This window comes from Thamnophis sirtalis, unplaced genomic scaffold, assembly GCF_051295495.1.
Source record: "Thamnophis sirtalis isolate CommonGarterSnake01/CBP01778 unplaced genomic scaffold, rThaSir2_p1.2 scaffold_8, whole genome shotgun sequence".
Taxonomy (NCBI): Eukaryota; Metazoa; Chordata; class Lepidosauria; order Squamata; family Natricidae; genus Thamnophis; species Thamnophis sirtalis.
The window spans coordinates 4,698,957-4,713,025 of NW_028261388.1; positions in this window are offsets into that span (position 1 = coordinate 4,698,957).

Genomic DNA, 14,069 nt, shown 5'->3' on the forward strand with positions numbered 1-14,069 from the left:
ACTCCCCCTCCCCCCACCCTCTCTCCATCATCCTCCATACGCCTCCCCCCTCCCCATCACCCCCTCCCCTCATACTCCTCCCCGTCACCCCTATACTCCTCACCCTCCCCATACTCTTCCTCCCTCTCCCATCACCCCTCCCCATCACCCCCTTCCCTCATACTCCTCCCTCATCACCCCCATACTCCTCCATACTCCTCCTCCTCCCATACTTCCCACCCTCCCGCCATCACCCCCATACTCCTCACCCTTACCCATAATCCCCCTCCCCATACTCCTCCCCATCACCCCCTTCATCACCCTCCATATGCCTCCCCCCTCCCCATCACCCCCTCCCCTCATACTCCTCCCCCCTCCCCCAACACCCTCTCCCCCTCACTCTTCCCCCATCACCCCTCTTCAGCACCCCCTTACTCCTCACCCCTCCCCATCACCCCTCCCCTCATACTCCTCCCCATCACCCCCATACTCCTACCCCTCTCCCCCTTCACCCCTCCCCCATCACCCCTCTTCATCATCCTCCATTCCCCTCCCCCCACCCCTCCCCATCACCCCCATACTTCTCACCCTCCCCCCACCCCTCCCCACCATCCCCATACTGCTCACCCATACTCCTCCCCCATCACCCCCTCCCCATCACCCCCATACTCCTCTCCCTCCTCCCTCAGATGGATGGATGGATGGATAGATGATAGATAGATAGATAGATAGATAGATAGATAGATAGATAGATAGATAGATAGAGATAGACGGACGGACGGACGGACGATGACGGACAGACAGATAAATAAATAGATAGATAGATAGATAGATAGATAGATAGATAGATAGATAAGATAAGATATACACAGGTAGGTAGGTAGATGATCATCACTTAATATCAACACATTGTATGTGTATGTGTGTATGTGTATGTATGTATGTATACATACAAGTGTGTGTGTATACATACCTACCTACCTACCTACCTACCTACCTACCTACCTACCTACCTACCTACCTACATACATAATATATATATATATATATATATATATATATATATATATATATATATATATATATATATATATATATATTGTATGAATAAGAGAAAAAATGTACCTAATTAGGATTTATAACATCATGTATATTTTAAAAAGTGCTGATACAACCAGTGTATTGCTGTTGCAAAGTTAAAAATTGTGATATAAAATGAAGAAAAACGTACAATCAAAATACTTTTTAAAAAAAAGATAGATGATAGATAGATAATAGATTATTGTTTGATTAGATAGACGAGAGACGAGACAAGACAGGCAGGCAGGCAGGAGAGAAGGGAGAGAAATAATAGAGAGAGATGGAAAGAAAGAAAAAGAAAGAAAGAAAGAAAGAAAGAGAAAGAAAGAATGAAAATAAAGCAAGGTAATAAAACAAGCAAACAAAAAATAAAAAAAATAGCTAGCTGGGTGAGAGAATAGAAATACCGAAGAAACACAGAGGAGAAATAATAGATAGACAGAGCGCTTAAAGAAATACCGATTTATTTAAGGGAGGGGGGGGGCAGGCGAACACCAAAGGGCCCACTCCTGAGCCACAGAGTCCTGCAGACCCCCAGGTGGGTGGGCTCATCCATCATAAATATCCAATACTTCCACAGTCATCTGATTCCTCATTTTAGGGGGGGGGGCAAGGATCAGGAATCCCATTTTAAATTTGGAGGAAGCGCCAGTCTTAAGAAACCTGAAATCATTTCTCTCCAGGCTGCAGAAAAATCCTGCCTGATGGGTGTCAAATGCCCTTGTGCATAAAATGTCTTAACAAAAACAAAAACAAAATCTACGGCAATTAAAATCCCCGGTGAAACTTGAAAACAGCTGTCTGGTTCCGAAAAGGGCACTTTTCAAGCGGAGAAGATCCTTACACTTAAAAACGGTCAGGATCCAGCCTAAAATAGGAATCGGAGCTGGAGGATGTTTTTAACTGGTTTCATTGGCATCACTTTCCTGCCAAAGCCAAAAGCAAAATCCAGGGGTTTCTGTCCCACCTTAAATTATTTGAACCCCCAGTGATGCGGTTCAAATGATTTTAACAACCGGTTCTCTGCCTGAATGATTTCCTCCAAGAACCAGTTCACCCAAAGGCTTCAGAAAGTTAACAACCGGTTCTCCCGGAGTGGTGCGAACTGCCTGAATCCCACCGTTGGTACTGACCCATTTAACCAGTAACCTCCGTCCTCCGGCTTAACCTCCTCCTTCCTTGTCCTTTTCTTCCTACTCTCCTCCTCCAAACTCACCCAGTTGTTTTTTTGTGCCTAAGGCAGAACTAGAACTCACCGTCTCCTGGTGATTGGCTCAAAGTCACCCAGCCAGATATCATGCCTGAGGCAGAACTAGAACTCACCGTCTCCTGGTGATTGGCTCAAAGTCACCCAGCCGGATTTCATGCCTGAGGCAGAACTAGAACTCACCGTCTCCTGGTGATTGGCTCAAAGTCACTCAGCCAGACTTCATGTCTAAGGCAGAACTAGAATTCACTGTCTCCCGGTGACGAACTACTCAAAATTTCCACTATCGGTTCTCCGAACTACTCAAAATTTCTACTATTGGTTCTCCGAACTACTCAAAATTTCCGCTACCGGTTCTCCGAACTACCAAAAATTTCCATTATCGGTTCTCCGAACTACCAAAAATTTCCACTATCGGGTCTCCGAACTACTCAAAATTTCCATTATCGGTTCTCCAAACTACTCAAAATTTCCGCTACCGGTTCTCCGAACTACTCAAAATTTCCACTATCGGTTCTCCGAACTACTCAAAATTTCCGCTACCGGTTCTCCGAACTACCAAAAATTTCCACTATCGGGTCTCCGAACTACTCAAAATTTCCATTATCGGTTCTCCGAACTACTCAAAATTTCCACTATCGGTTCTCCGAACTACTCAAAATTTCCGCTACCGGTTCTCCGAACTACCAAAAATTTCCACTATCGGGTCTCCGAACTACTCAAAATTTCCACTATCGGTTCTCCAAACTACTCAAAATTTCCGCTACCGGTTCTCCGAACTACTCAAAATTTCCACTATCGGTTCTCCGAACTACTCAAAATTTCCGCTACCGGTTCTCCGAACTACTCAAAATTTCCGCTACCGGTTCTCCAAACTACCAAAATTTCCACTATCGGGTCTCCGAACTACTCAAAATTTCCACTGTCAGTTCTCCGAACTACTCAAAATTTCCACTATCGGTTCTCCGAACTACTCAAAATTTCCACTATCAGTTCTCCGAACTACTCAAAATTTCCACTATCGGTTCTCCGAACTACTCAAAATTTCCGCTACCGGTACTCCAAACTACTCAAAATTTCCACTAGTGCAGTGTTTCCCAAACTTGGCAACTTTAAGACTTGTGGACTTCAACTCCCAGAATTCTCCAGCTAGCTCTTCTGGAGCTTCTTCAGAAGAGCTAGCTGGAGAATTCTGGGAGTTGAAGTCCACAAGTCTTAAAGTTGCCAAGTTTGGGAAACACTGCACTAGTGGTTCTCCAGAACCTGTCAGAACCTGCTGGATTTCACCCCGGCCTGCCACAAAGAACGACCTATGGCATCTGCGGAGGAAGTTCATATGTTTTTCCTTACCTCCAACTTCTGTCTCCTGACAGTGTCATTTCCTGATGCCAACCGCAGAATTTCTTCATTGTCAAGAAATCACACAAGCCACCCACCCCGTTGGTCGTGCAATTGGGACACTCCGTGGATCACTGTGGCATCCGCAGTCCAGTTTGAGCAGCCTATGGAAAGTTCTAACTCAAAAGTTCTCAAACCGTGGCTACTTGAAGAGGGGTGGACTACAACTCCCAGAATTCCCGGGAGTTGAAGTCCACCTCTCTTCCAGTGGCCTAGGTTGAGGTACACTGGTCTAACTAATAGCGGAGTTGAACTCCACATATCTTGAAGCATGCCGGCGGGGGATTCTGGGAGTTGAAGTCCATGCATCTTGAGGTATGCTGGCTGGGGGATTCTGGGAATTGAAGTCCACATACCTTGAGGCATTCTGCCTGGGGGATTCTGGGAGTTGAAGTCCACACACCTTGAAGCAAGCCAGTTGGGGGATTCTCAGAGTTGAAGTCCACACACCTTGAAGCATGCCGGCTGGGGAATTCTGGGAGTTGAAGTCCATGCATCTTGAGGCATGCCAGCTGGGGGATTCGGGGAGTTGAAATCCACACATCTTGAAACATGCCAGCTGGGGAATTTTGGGAGTTGAAGTCCACACACCTTGAAGCATTCTGGCTGGGGGATTCTGGGAGCTGAAGTCCATGCATCTTGAGGCATGCCAGCTGGGGGATTCTCAGAGTTGAAGTCCACACACCTTGAAGCATGCCAGCTGGGGAATTCTGGAAGTTGAAGTCCACACACCTTGAAGCATGCCGGCTGGGGAATTCTGGGAGTTGAAGTCCATGCATCTTGAGGCATGCCAGCTGGGGATTCTCAGAGTTGAAGTCCACACACCTTGAAGCATGCCGGCTGGGGGATTCGGGGAGTTGAAGTCCACACACCTTGAGGCATTCCGCCTGGGGGATTCTGGGAGTTGAAGTCCATGCATCTTGAGGCATGCTGGCTGGGGGGATTCTGGGAATTGAAGTGAACTGAAGCCCTGAATTGAATTGAAGTGAACTGAAGTCCACACACCTTGAGGCATTCCGCCTGGGGGATTCTGGGAGTTGAAATCCATGCATCTTGAGGCATGCTGGCTGGGGGGATTCTGGGAATTGAAGTCCACACACCTTGAAGCATGCCAGCTGGGGAATTCTGGGAGTTGAAGTCCACACATCTTGAAGCATGCTGGCTATATATACACACACATACACATACACACACCCATATATATATATACATACACAACTCCCAGAATATATATATATACTTTTTTCAGTGCTGTTGTAACTTTGAACGTCACTAAATGAATAGTTGCAAGTTGAAGGCTACCTGTACTAGATCCATGGCTGATGGCCCCATCTTTAAAAGTTGGAAGAACCAGGGCCCAACCTCAATTCATGTCACTTAAACTGAAAGGAAAGAACCACCCCCGCAGGTAACGTGATCTAATCGTGTTCCTTTTCTGTAGCATGAAAACCTCGTACCCCAAGAAAAAAACTTGGCAGCCGCAGCCACCGTTCTTTGAGGTGACACATATTTTTCTGAACCTCTTGTTTCCTTCTTTGTGCCTCATACTTCCAGGTCATAAAGGTGATGGAATTATCCCTCAGGCCAGCTTCCTCCGAAAAAGCTGCTGGGTAAACAATTCATTCTTCCCTAGAGCCCGCAAAGTTCTACATGGCTACTAGAGGGCAGCAAAGAACTACAGAAGCTACTTACCTTTTGCCGCCCCCTAGTGGTGACCCCAGGTTTTGATTTTCCCAGTTGCAATGGATGGCTGTGAAAGTTGGACCATAAGGAAGGCTGAGTGCCAAAGAATGGAGGCCTTTGAACTCTGGTGCCGGAGAAGACTCCCGCGAGTCCCTTGGACTGCAAGGCCATCCAACCGGTCAGTCCTAGAGGAGATCCACCCTGACTGCTCTTTAGAAGGCCAGATCCTGAAGAGGAAACTCAAAGGCTTTGGCCACCTAATGAGAAGGAAGAAGGGCTCCCTGGAGAAGAGCCTCATGCTGGGAACGACGGAGGGCAAAAGAAGAAGGGGACGACAGAGAAGGAGGTGGCTGGATGGAGTCACCGAAGCAGTCAGCATGAGCTTAAATACCTCCAGAGGATGGTAGAGGACAGGAAGGCCTGGAGGAACATTGTCCATGGGGTCATGATGGGTCAGCCATGACTTCACAACTAACAACAATAACAAAGTGATGAGTAACAAAGAAGATTTAGGGGACTGGAGGCTAAAACATATGAAGAACAGCTGCAGGAACTGGGCATGGCTAGTTTAATGAAAAGAAGGACTAGGGGAGACATGATAGCAGTCTTCCAATATCTCAGGGGCTGCCACAAAGAAGAGGGAGTCAACCTATTCTCCAAGGCACCTGAGTGTAGAACAAGAAGCAATGGGTGGAAACTAATCAAGGAGAGAAGCAACTTAGAACTAAGGAGAAATTTCCTGACAGAGAGAACAATTAATCAGTGGAATAATTTGCCTCCAGAAGTTGTGAATCCCTCAACGCTGGGAGTCTTTAAGAAGATGCTGGATAGCCATTTGTCTGAAACGGTATGGGGTTTCCTGCCTAGGCAGGGGGTTGGACTAGAAGACCTCCAAGGTCCCTTCCAACTCTTGTTATTCTATTCTAATGTATTCTATCTTAGTTGTTCTTTTCACTTTTCAAATCCTCAACATCTTGATTGTAATGTGGTGAGCGAAACTGGACGGAGTATTCTAGGGGCGGCCTTACTAAAGGCTTTATCGAGCGGGGCTGATACTTCATGTGATTTTGATTCCATGCCTCTGTTTATACAACCAGGATTGTATTCGCTTTTTTTTTGTGACTCATGTTTACATGATTGTCCACTAGGATGATAGATGAATGGATGGATAGCAATAGCAGTTAGACTTATATACCGCTTCATAGGGCTTTCAGCCCTCTCTAAGCGGTTTACAGAGTCAGCATATTGCCCCCAACAACAACAATCCGGGTCCTCATTTTACCCACCTCGGAAGGATGGAAGGCTGAGTCAACCCTGAGCCGGTGAGATTTGAACAGCCGAACTGCAGTCAGCTGAAGTAGCCCGCAGTGCTGCATTTAACCACTGCGCCACCTTGGCTCTTGGATGGTGTGGACGGACAGACAGACAGACAAACGCCTTTGGAGGATTTTGCGTGAGTCTCTGCCTCGTAGTGTTGTCTGGATCCACTGCTAAACATGCTGGATCAGAAGAGATCAAGATTCTAGTCCTCCTCAGTTGCACCTGTTCCCTCTTAGGCTCTTGGGGGAAAATGCGAGGAGCGAAATATCAGGCTTGCAAACCACCTTTTGCATGAAATTGGGAATCCCGGTCTCATTCGCACGTGCACACCCTAGTTTCTTTTCTCGTAACGAAGGCAGAAAGATACACCCCTTGGAAACGAGAGCGGTCTTATTAGCATTTTTCCTCATCGGGAAGGAAAGAAGGGAGCAGCGTCAACACAAATGTTTACAGGCATTGCCAAGTTACCAAAAAGGGCAGGTTTCCCCCCCCCCTCCACGCCCCTGTGTGAAATAGGATTCCTCTCGGCTTGCCAAAATTCCCTCCGACTGCAAAATCAGCAGAATATTATCGGCCGGTGCAAACCAGGAAGACGAGACGGTGAAGCAACAACTCTCAAGAGTTGGTGTGTCTGCTGGCTGAGAAAAATATGGCCTGATCCTGCTCACCGGTGTTGTTGTGTCATGCGTGTGAGTCAAGAACCCCCACCCACCATGACATCATGGGATGATGTCGCTCTTTCGGTATCAGTGCGAGGAGGGAGACAATTGATGTTGTGCAGATAAATTTTTCCCACAGTTCCTTCTTCCCCAAATATTACAAGTTGTTCTTCCCAGAAGAACAACTTGTAATATTTACAAGTTGTTCTTCCCAGCAAACTTCTGGTCCTGACAAAAAAAACCTCTTTTATTAATTGGCTGTGAATTTTGCTCCTTCACATCCAGCAAAGTCTTTCAAGGGAGGATTTACAGTCACAGACCTTATCTGGCTTGGAGAGCTGCCAGGCCGATCTCTGCAAAACTTGGCAAGGAGTCTCAGAGAGGCACGAACAGGGGTGGGTTCCTGCCAGTTCTAACCTCTTCTATAGAAGAGGTTCCACAAATCTACCGTGCCGTTTAGAACCGGTTCCAGCTCCCTCCCCCCCACCCGTCCACACATCATCAAGATGAAGAGCGAGAGGAGGAATTCTGGGAGTTGAAGTCCACAAGTCTTAAAGCTGTCAAGGTTGAACACCCCTGGGTTTTTTTTTCTAAAGGGTTAGGGGCGCAAGGGTCTTGTAACTTGACAGCTTCAAGACTTGCGTGCTTCAATGCCAGAGTTCCTGAGCCAACATGACTGGAGGAGGAATTCTGGGAGTTGAAGTCCACAAGTCTTAAAGCTTTAAAGGTTGAACACCTCTGGGTTTTTTTTTTTCTAAAGGGTTAGGGGCGCAAGGGTCTTGTAACTTGACAGCTTTAAGACTTGCGTGCTTCAAATGACAGAGTTCCTGAGTCAACATGACTGGAGGAGGAATTCTGGGAGTTGAAGTCCACAAGTCTTAAAGCTTTCAAGGTTGAACATCTCTGGGGTTTTTTTTTTCTAAAGGGTTAGGGGCGCGAGGGTCTTGTAACTTGACAGCTTTAAGACTTGCGTGCTTCAAATGCCAGAGTTTCTGACCCAACATTTTGGTTGCTAAGCAAGAGCGCTGTTAAGTGAGTTTCACCACATTTTACAAGTTGGCCACGCCCACCCAGTCACATGACTGCCAAACCACTTCCCTCCGGTCACATGTCCGGCAAGCCACTCCCATGTCTGGCAAGCCACTCCCACAAAGCAAGCCACACCTACAGAAGAGGTTCTAAAAAAATTTGAAACCCACCACTGGTCACGAACCAATGAAGCAAACTAATTGTCTCCCTCAAACTCCATGGAAAGTTGTTCCATGGGTTGATTGTTCTCCCTGTCAGAATGTTCCTCCTTATTTCCAGGTTGAATCTCTCCTGGATCAGTTTCCATCCATTGTTCTTTGTCTGGCCTTCAGGTACCTTGGAGAATAGCTTGACCCCCCTCCTCTCTGTGGCAGCCCCTCAAATATTGGAAGGCTGCTCTCCTGTCTCCCCTCGTCCTTCTCTTCCCTAGACTAGCCAGGCCCAGAACTAAGAAGGAATTTCTTGCCTGCGCCCTTCACATGTGCGGCAGAAATCCGAAAACCAGCCAGCTGGCAGCAGAGCTGAGCTGGGGCAACGGCTTGCGTGCCCGAAGAGAGGGCTCTGTGTGCCACCTGTGGCATGCGTGCCATAGGTTCGCTATCCCAGGTATAAGGTCTCCTGCTTGAGCAGGGGGTTGGGCTAGATGACCTCCAAGGTCCCTCTGTTATGATTGATAGGGGGAACAATTAGTGGAAGGGTGCACTTCACGCGAGGTTTTTAAGAAGAGATTGGACAACCATATGGAGGGTTGGACTAGAAGACCTTCAAGATCCCTGGCCCCTTCCAACTCCGTTATTCTGTTACATCTATTGATCTATTGCATCCCAGAGCTAAACATTTCCAGAAGCCTCATTCCCTACACCCAATGAGGAGGTACAGTATGCTAGGGAGCTGTAATTCAGCGGTAACTGCCTGCTTCTGATTTACACCATGTCTATTTCACTTTATTGCCTTTGCAAACAACGATTCACAGAAGCATCCCATTAATTTTAAAGCCCTTATAAAGAAGCTCTATATTATTGGGAGGAAGAAAGCATTTAAGATTTGGGCTTCCTCCAGGTTTCCTAAAAAAAAAAAAAAAAAAATGCCAACTCTCTCTTCTAGACCACATCAACCTATTTACTGTATGCTGGATAGGATAGGATAGTGGATAGGATAAAATAGAATAAGGGATAGGATAGAATAGAATAGGGGATAGGATAAAATAGAATAAGGGATAGGATAGGATAAGGGACAGGATAGAATAGAATAAGAGATAGGATAGAATAGAGGATAGGATAAAATAGAATAAGGGATAGGATAGGATAAGGGATAGGATAGAATAGAATAAGGGACAGGATAGAATAGGGGATAGGATAAAATAGAATAGAGGATAGGATAAAATAGAATAAGGGATAGGATAGGATAGGGGTGGATAGGATAAAAGAATAATGGATAGGATAGAATAGAATAAAGGATAGGAGGATAGAATAAGGGATAGGATAGGATAGAATAAGCCGGGATAGGATATAATAGTGGATAGGATAAAATAGAATAAGGGTTAGGATAGCATAGAATAAGGGATAGAATAGAATAAGGGATAGGATAGGATATAATAGTGGATAGGATAAAATAGAATAAGGGATAGGATAGGATATAATAGTGGATAGGATAAAATAGAATAAGGGTTAGGATAGCATAGAATAAGGGATAGAATAGAATAAGGGATAGGATAGGATATAATAGTGGATAGGATAAAATAGAATAAGGGTTAGGATAGCATAGAATAAGGGATAGAATAGAATAAGGGATAGGATAGGATAGAATAGAGGATAGGATAAAATAGAATAAGGGATAGAATAGGATAGAATAGTGGATAGGATAAAATAGAATAAGGGATAGGATAGAATAGTGGATAGGATAAAATAGAATAAGGGTTAGGATAGGATAGAATAAGGGATAGGATAGAATAGTGGATAGGATAAAATAGAATAAGGGATAGGATAACATAGAATAGGGGTGGATAGGATAAAAGCATAAGGGATAGGATAGAATAGAATAGGGGATAGGATAAAACAGAATAAGGGTTAGGATAGGAAAGGATAGAATAGAATATGAATAGAATTAGAATAGAATAACAGAGTTGGAAGGGACCTTGGAGGTTTTCTAGTCCAACCCCTTGCTGCTTAGGCAGGAAACCCTACACCTCTTCAGACAAATGGCTATCCAACATCTCCTTAAAAACTCCCAGTATTGGAGCATTCACAACATTTGGAGGCAAGTTGTCCCACTGATTAATTGTTCTCACTCTCAGGAAATTTCTCACTAATTCTAAGTTGCTTCTCTCCGTGATTAGTTTCCATTATCCCTCTTTATTGACTTCCCTCCTTCTCTTACCATTGACACACAGGTAGTCTTTGACTTATGACCGGTTGCTTAGCCAGCTCCTGGCAGCTGGAAAAAGGGGAGTTACGACGCAGTGGCAAAGTCGTGATAGCTGCCTCCTTTGTTTGGGTGGCCACATTTTAGATACCTTTAAACCTGACGTTAGAACGCCATCTGTCAGCTGTCACCAGGGGGGCCTTTGCCCAGGTTCACCTGGTGCACCAGTTGCAGCCCTACCTGGACCGGGAGGCACTTCGAATAGTCACTCACGCCCTCGTCACCTCAAGACTGGATTACTGTAACACGCTCTACATGGGGCTGCCCCTGAAGAGCGTTCGAAGACTGCAGTTGGTCCAGAACGCAGCCGCGCGAGAGATATCGGGTGTACCTAGATACACCCATGTTACACCTATCCTCCGCGAGCTGCACTGGCTTTCTATCGGTCTCCGGACTCGCTTCAAGGTGCTAGTCGTTACTTTTAAAGCCCTACATGCTTTAGGACCTGGCTACCTGAGAGACCGCCTCCTGCCACTTACCTCCCAACGACCAACAAGATCTCACAGGTTGGGCCTCCTCCGGGTGCTGTTCGACCGGACAATGACGGCTGGCGGCCCCCCGGGGGGAGGGCCTTCTCTGTAGCTGCGCCAGCCCTGTGGAACGATCTACCCGTAGAGATCTGGACCCTTCCCACTCTCCCGGCCTTCCGTAAAGCCACCAAGAGCTGGCTGTTCCGGCAGGCCTGGGGCTGTTGATCAATATCCAGCCCCACTTAGACGGAATGCATGATGTGGAATTTTAATCATATCTTATTTTTTAACTTTTAAATGTTTCTTTTTACCTTGCCTGTAAGCCTCCCAGAGTCCCAAGGGAGTGGGCGGCATACAAATCTTATTAAACTAAACTTTTCATGCCTCTTGATGCGGATAAAGAAGAAGTGCAAAAGTTGGCTTGAAACTCAACCTTAAGAAAACTTTAAGATCGTGGCATCCGGCCCTCTCAATTCCTCTCAAATAGATGGGGAAGAAATGGAGGTAGTGACCGATTTTATTTTCCTGGGCTCAAAGATCACCGCAGATGAGAACTGCAGCCAAGAAATTAAAAGACGCTTGCTCCTAGGGAGGAAAGCGATGGCAAATCCAGACAGCATCCTAAAAAGCAGAGACATCACCCTGCCAATCAAAAGTGCATCAAGTCAAGGCGATGGTTTTGCCAGTTGCAATGGATGGCTGTGAAGGTTGGACCATAAGGAAGGCTGAGTGCCAAAGATTGGAGGCCTTTGAACTCTGGTGCTGGAGAAGACGCCTGCGAGTCTTCTCGCAGGAGAAGATGGGACTAGAACTCCCAGTCGTCTGGTGATGGGCCCAAAGTCACCCAGCTGGCTTTCATGCCTAAGGCAGGACTGGAACTCATAAAACTCTTGGCGATGGGCCCAAAGTCAACCCATTGGCTTTCATGCCTAAAGCGGCATTAGAACTCACGGCACATCAGTTTCCAGCCTTTTGTTTTTCTCCTTCTTTTCAAATTTACCAAATCAAGCTATCATTTGAAATGTTAATTAGGGGAATCCCAAAGTTAGAGTGGAAAGTTGAAAAACAAAAAGCAAGCATCATATTGGAACAAGGTGATGGGAAATCAAGCTTTGTGGCTAAGAAAGCAACGTCGTGTTTTTTGTTCTGTTTTTCCCTGAAGTCGCAAAAGAACCAAACGCGTCTTGAAGGAGATTTTTATCTGCTTAATCTTGATAAGACCGAGTCAAAAGCTCAGATGCGTTTGAATTTTACAAGTTTGAAAGCGCTTAACAATTTTGGAGCTGCTTTTAATCCTTCCCTTTATCCAGGTGGAATTTAATCATAAAAACTCCTTGCTTTTCCAGGTTTTGAGCTCTGAGCTGTGTTTAAAAAGGGTCTTAGCTGGTAGATGAAAGCCTTGGAAAAAGTTTTGAAATCATTCAATGGAGGTAGTCCTCAATGTGCAACCACAATGAGGACTAGAATTTCTGTCACTAAGCGGAGCGGTTGCTAAATATGTCCGATTTTACGATTTTTCGCCACGGCTGTTCGAGGAATCATTGCCGTTGTTAAGTGAGTGACATGGTTGTTAAGCAAATCCAGCATGACCCCCTAGGATACTTCCAACGGCCAAAAATACAGGCTGGTTGCCAAGCTCCTGAATTCTGATCACATGACCGTGGGGATGCTGTTATGGTCATTAAGTGTGAGGAACGGTCATAAGTTGTTGCTTTTTCCCCCAGTGCCATTGTAGCTTCCAACGGCCACTAAAGGAATAGTCGTAACTCTAGGATGATCTTTGTAACCAGACTTCACATAAGGCCCTGCCATTTTTGAAAACTGTTTTTTTTTAAAAAAGAATATAGCAATAATACTTAAACTTATACACCACTTCATAGTGCTTTTATAGCCCTCTCTAAGCGGTTTATAGGCCTCTTGCCTCCCCCCAAAACAATCTGGGTCCTCATTTTACCCAACTCGGAAGGACGAAAGGCTGAGTCAACCATGAGCCAGTCAGGATCGAACTCCTGGCAGTAGGCAGAGTCAGCCTGCAATACTGCATTCTAACCACTGCGCCACCACAGCTCCTTCCTTCCTTCCTTCCTTTTGCCCTAAGTGCTTTACAGAGTCAGCCTCTTGCCCCCAAAAATCTGGCTCCTCATTTTACTGACCTGGGAAGGACGGAAGGCTGAGTCAACCTTGAGCTGGTCAGCACCGAACTCCTGACTGTGGGCAGAGTTTGCAAATACTGCATTCTAACCACTGCGTCACCAAGGCTCCTTCCTTCCTTCCCACCCAATAGCACTTAGACTTATATACCGCTTCATAGTGCTTTTATAGCCCTCTCTAAGCGGTTTATAGGCCTCATGCCCCCCAACAATCTGGGTCCTCATTTTACCCAACTCGGAGGGATGGAAGGCTGAGTCAAGATTGAGCCGGTCAGGATCGAACTTCCTAGCTGTGGGCAGAGTTAGCCTGCAATAACCCCTGCAACACCACTTCTTTCTTTCTTTTTCTTTCTCTTTTTCTTTCTTTCTCTTTCTTTCTTTCTTCCTTTCTTCCCTTCCTTCCTTCCCAATAGTACTTAAGACTTATATACCGCTTTACAGTGCTTTTACAGCCCTCTCTAAGCAGTTTACAGAGTCAGCCTCTTGCCCCCAACAATCTGGGTCCCCATTTTACCAATCTCAGAAGGACGGAAGGCTGAGTCAAACTTGAGCCGGTCAGGATCGAACTTCCTAGCTGTGGGCAGAGTTAGCCTGCAATACTGCATTATAACCCCTGCAACACCACTTTCTTTCTTTCTTTCTTTCTTTCTTTCTTTTTCTTTCTTTCTTTCTC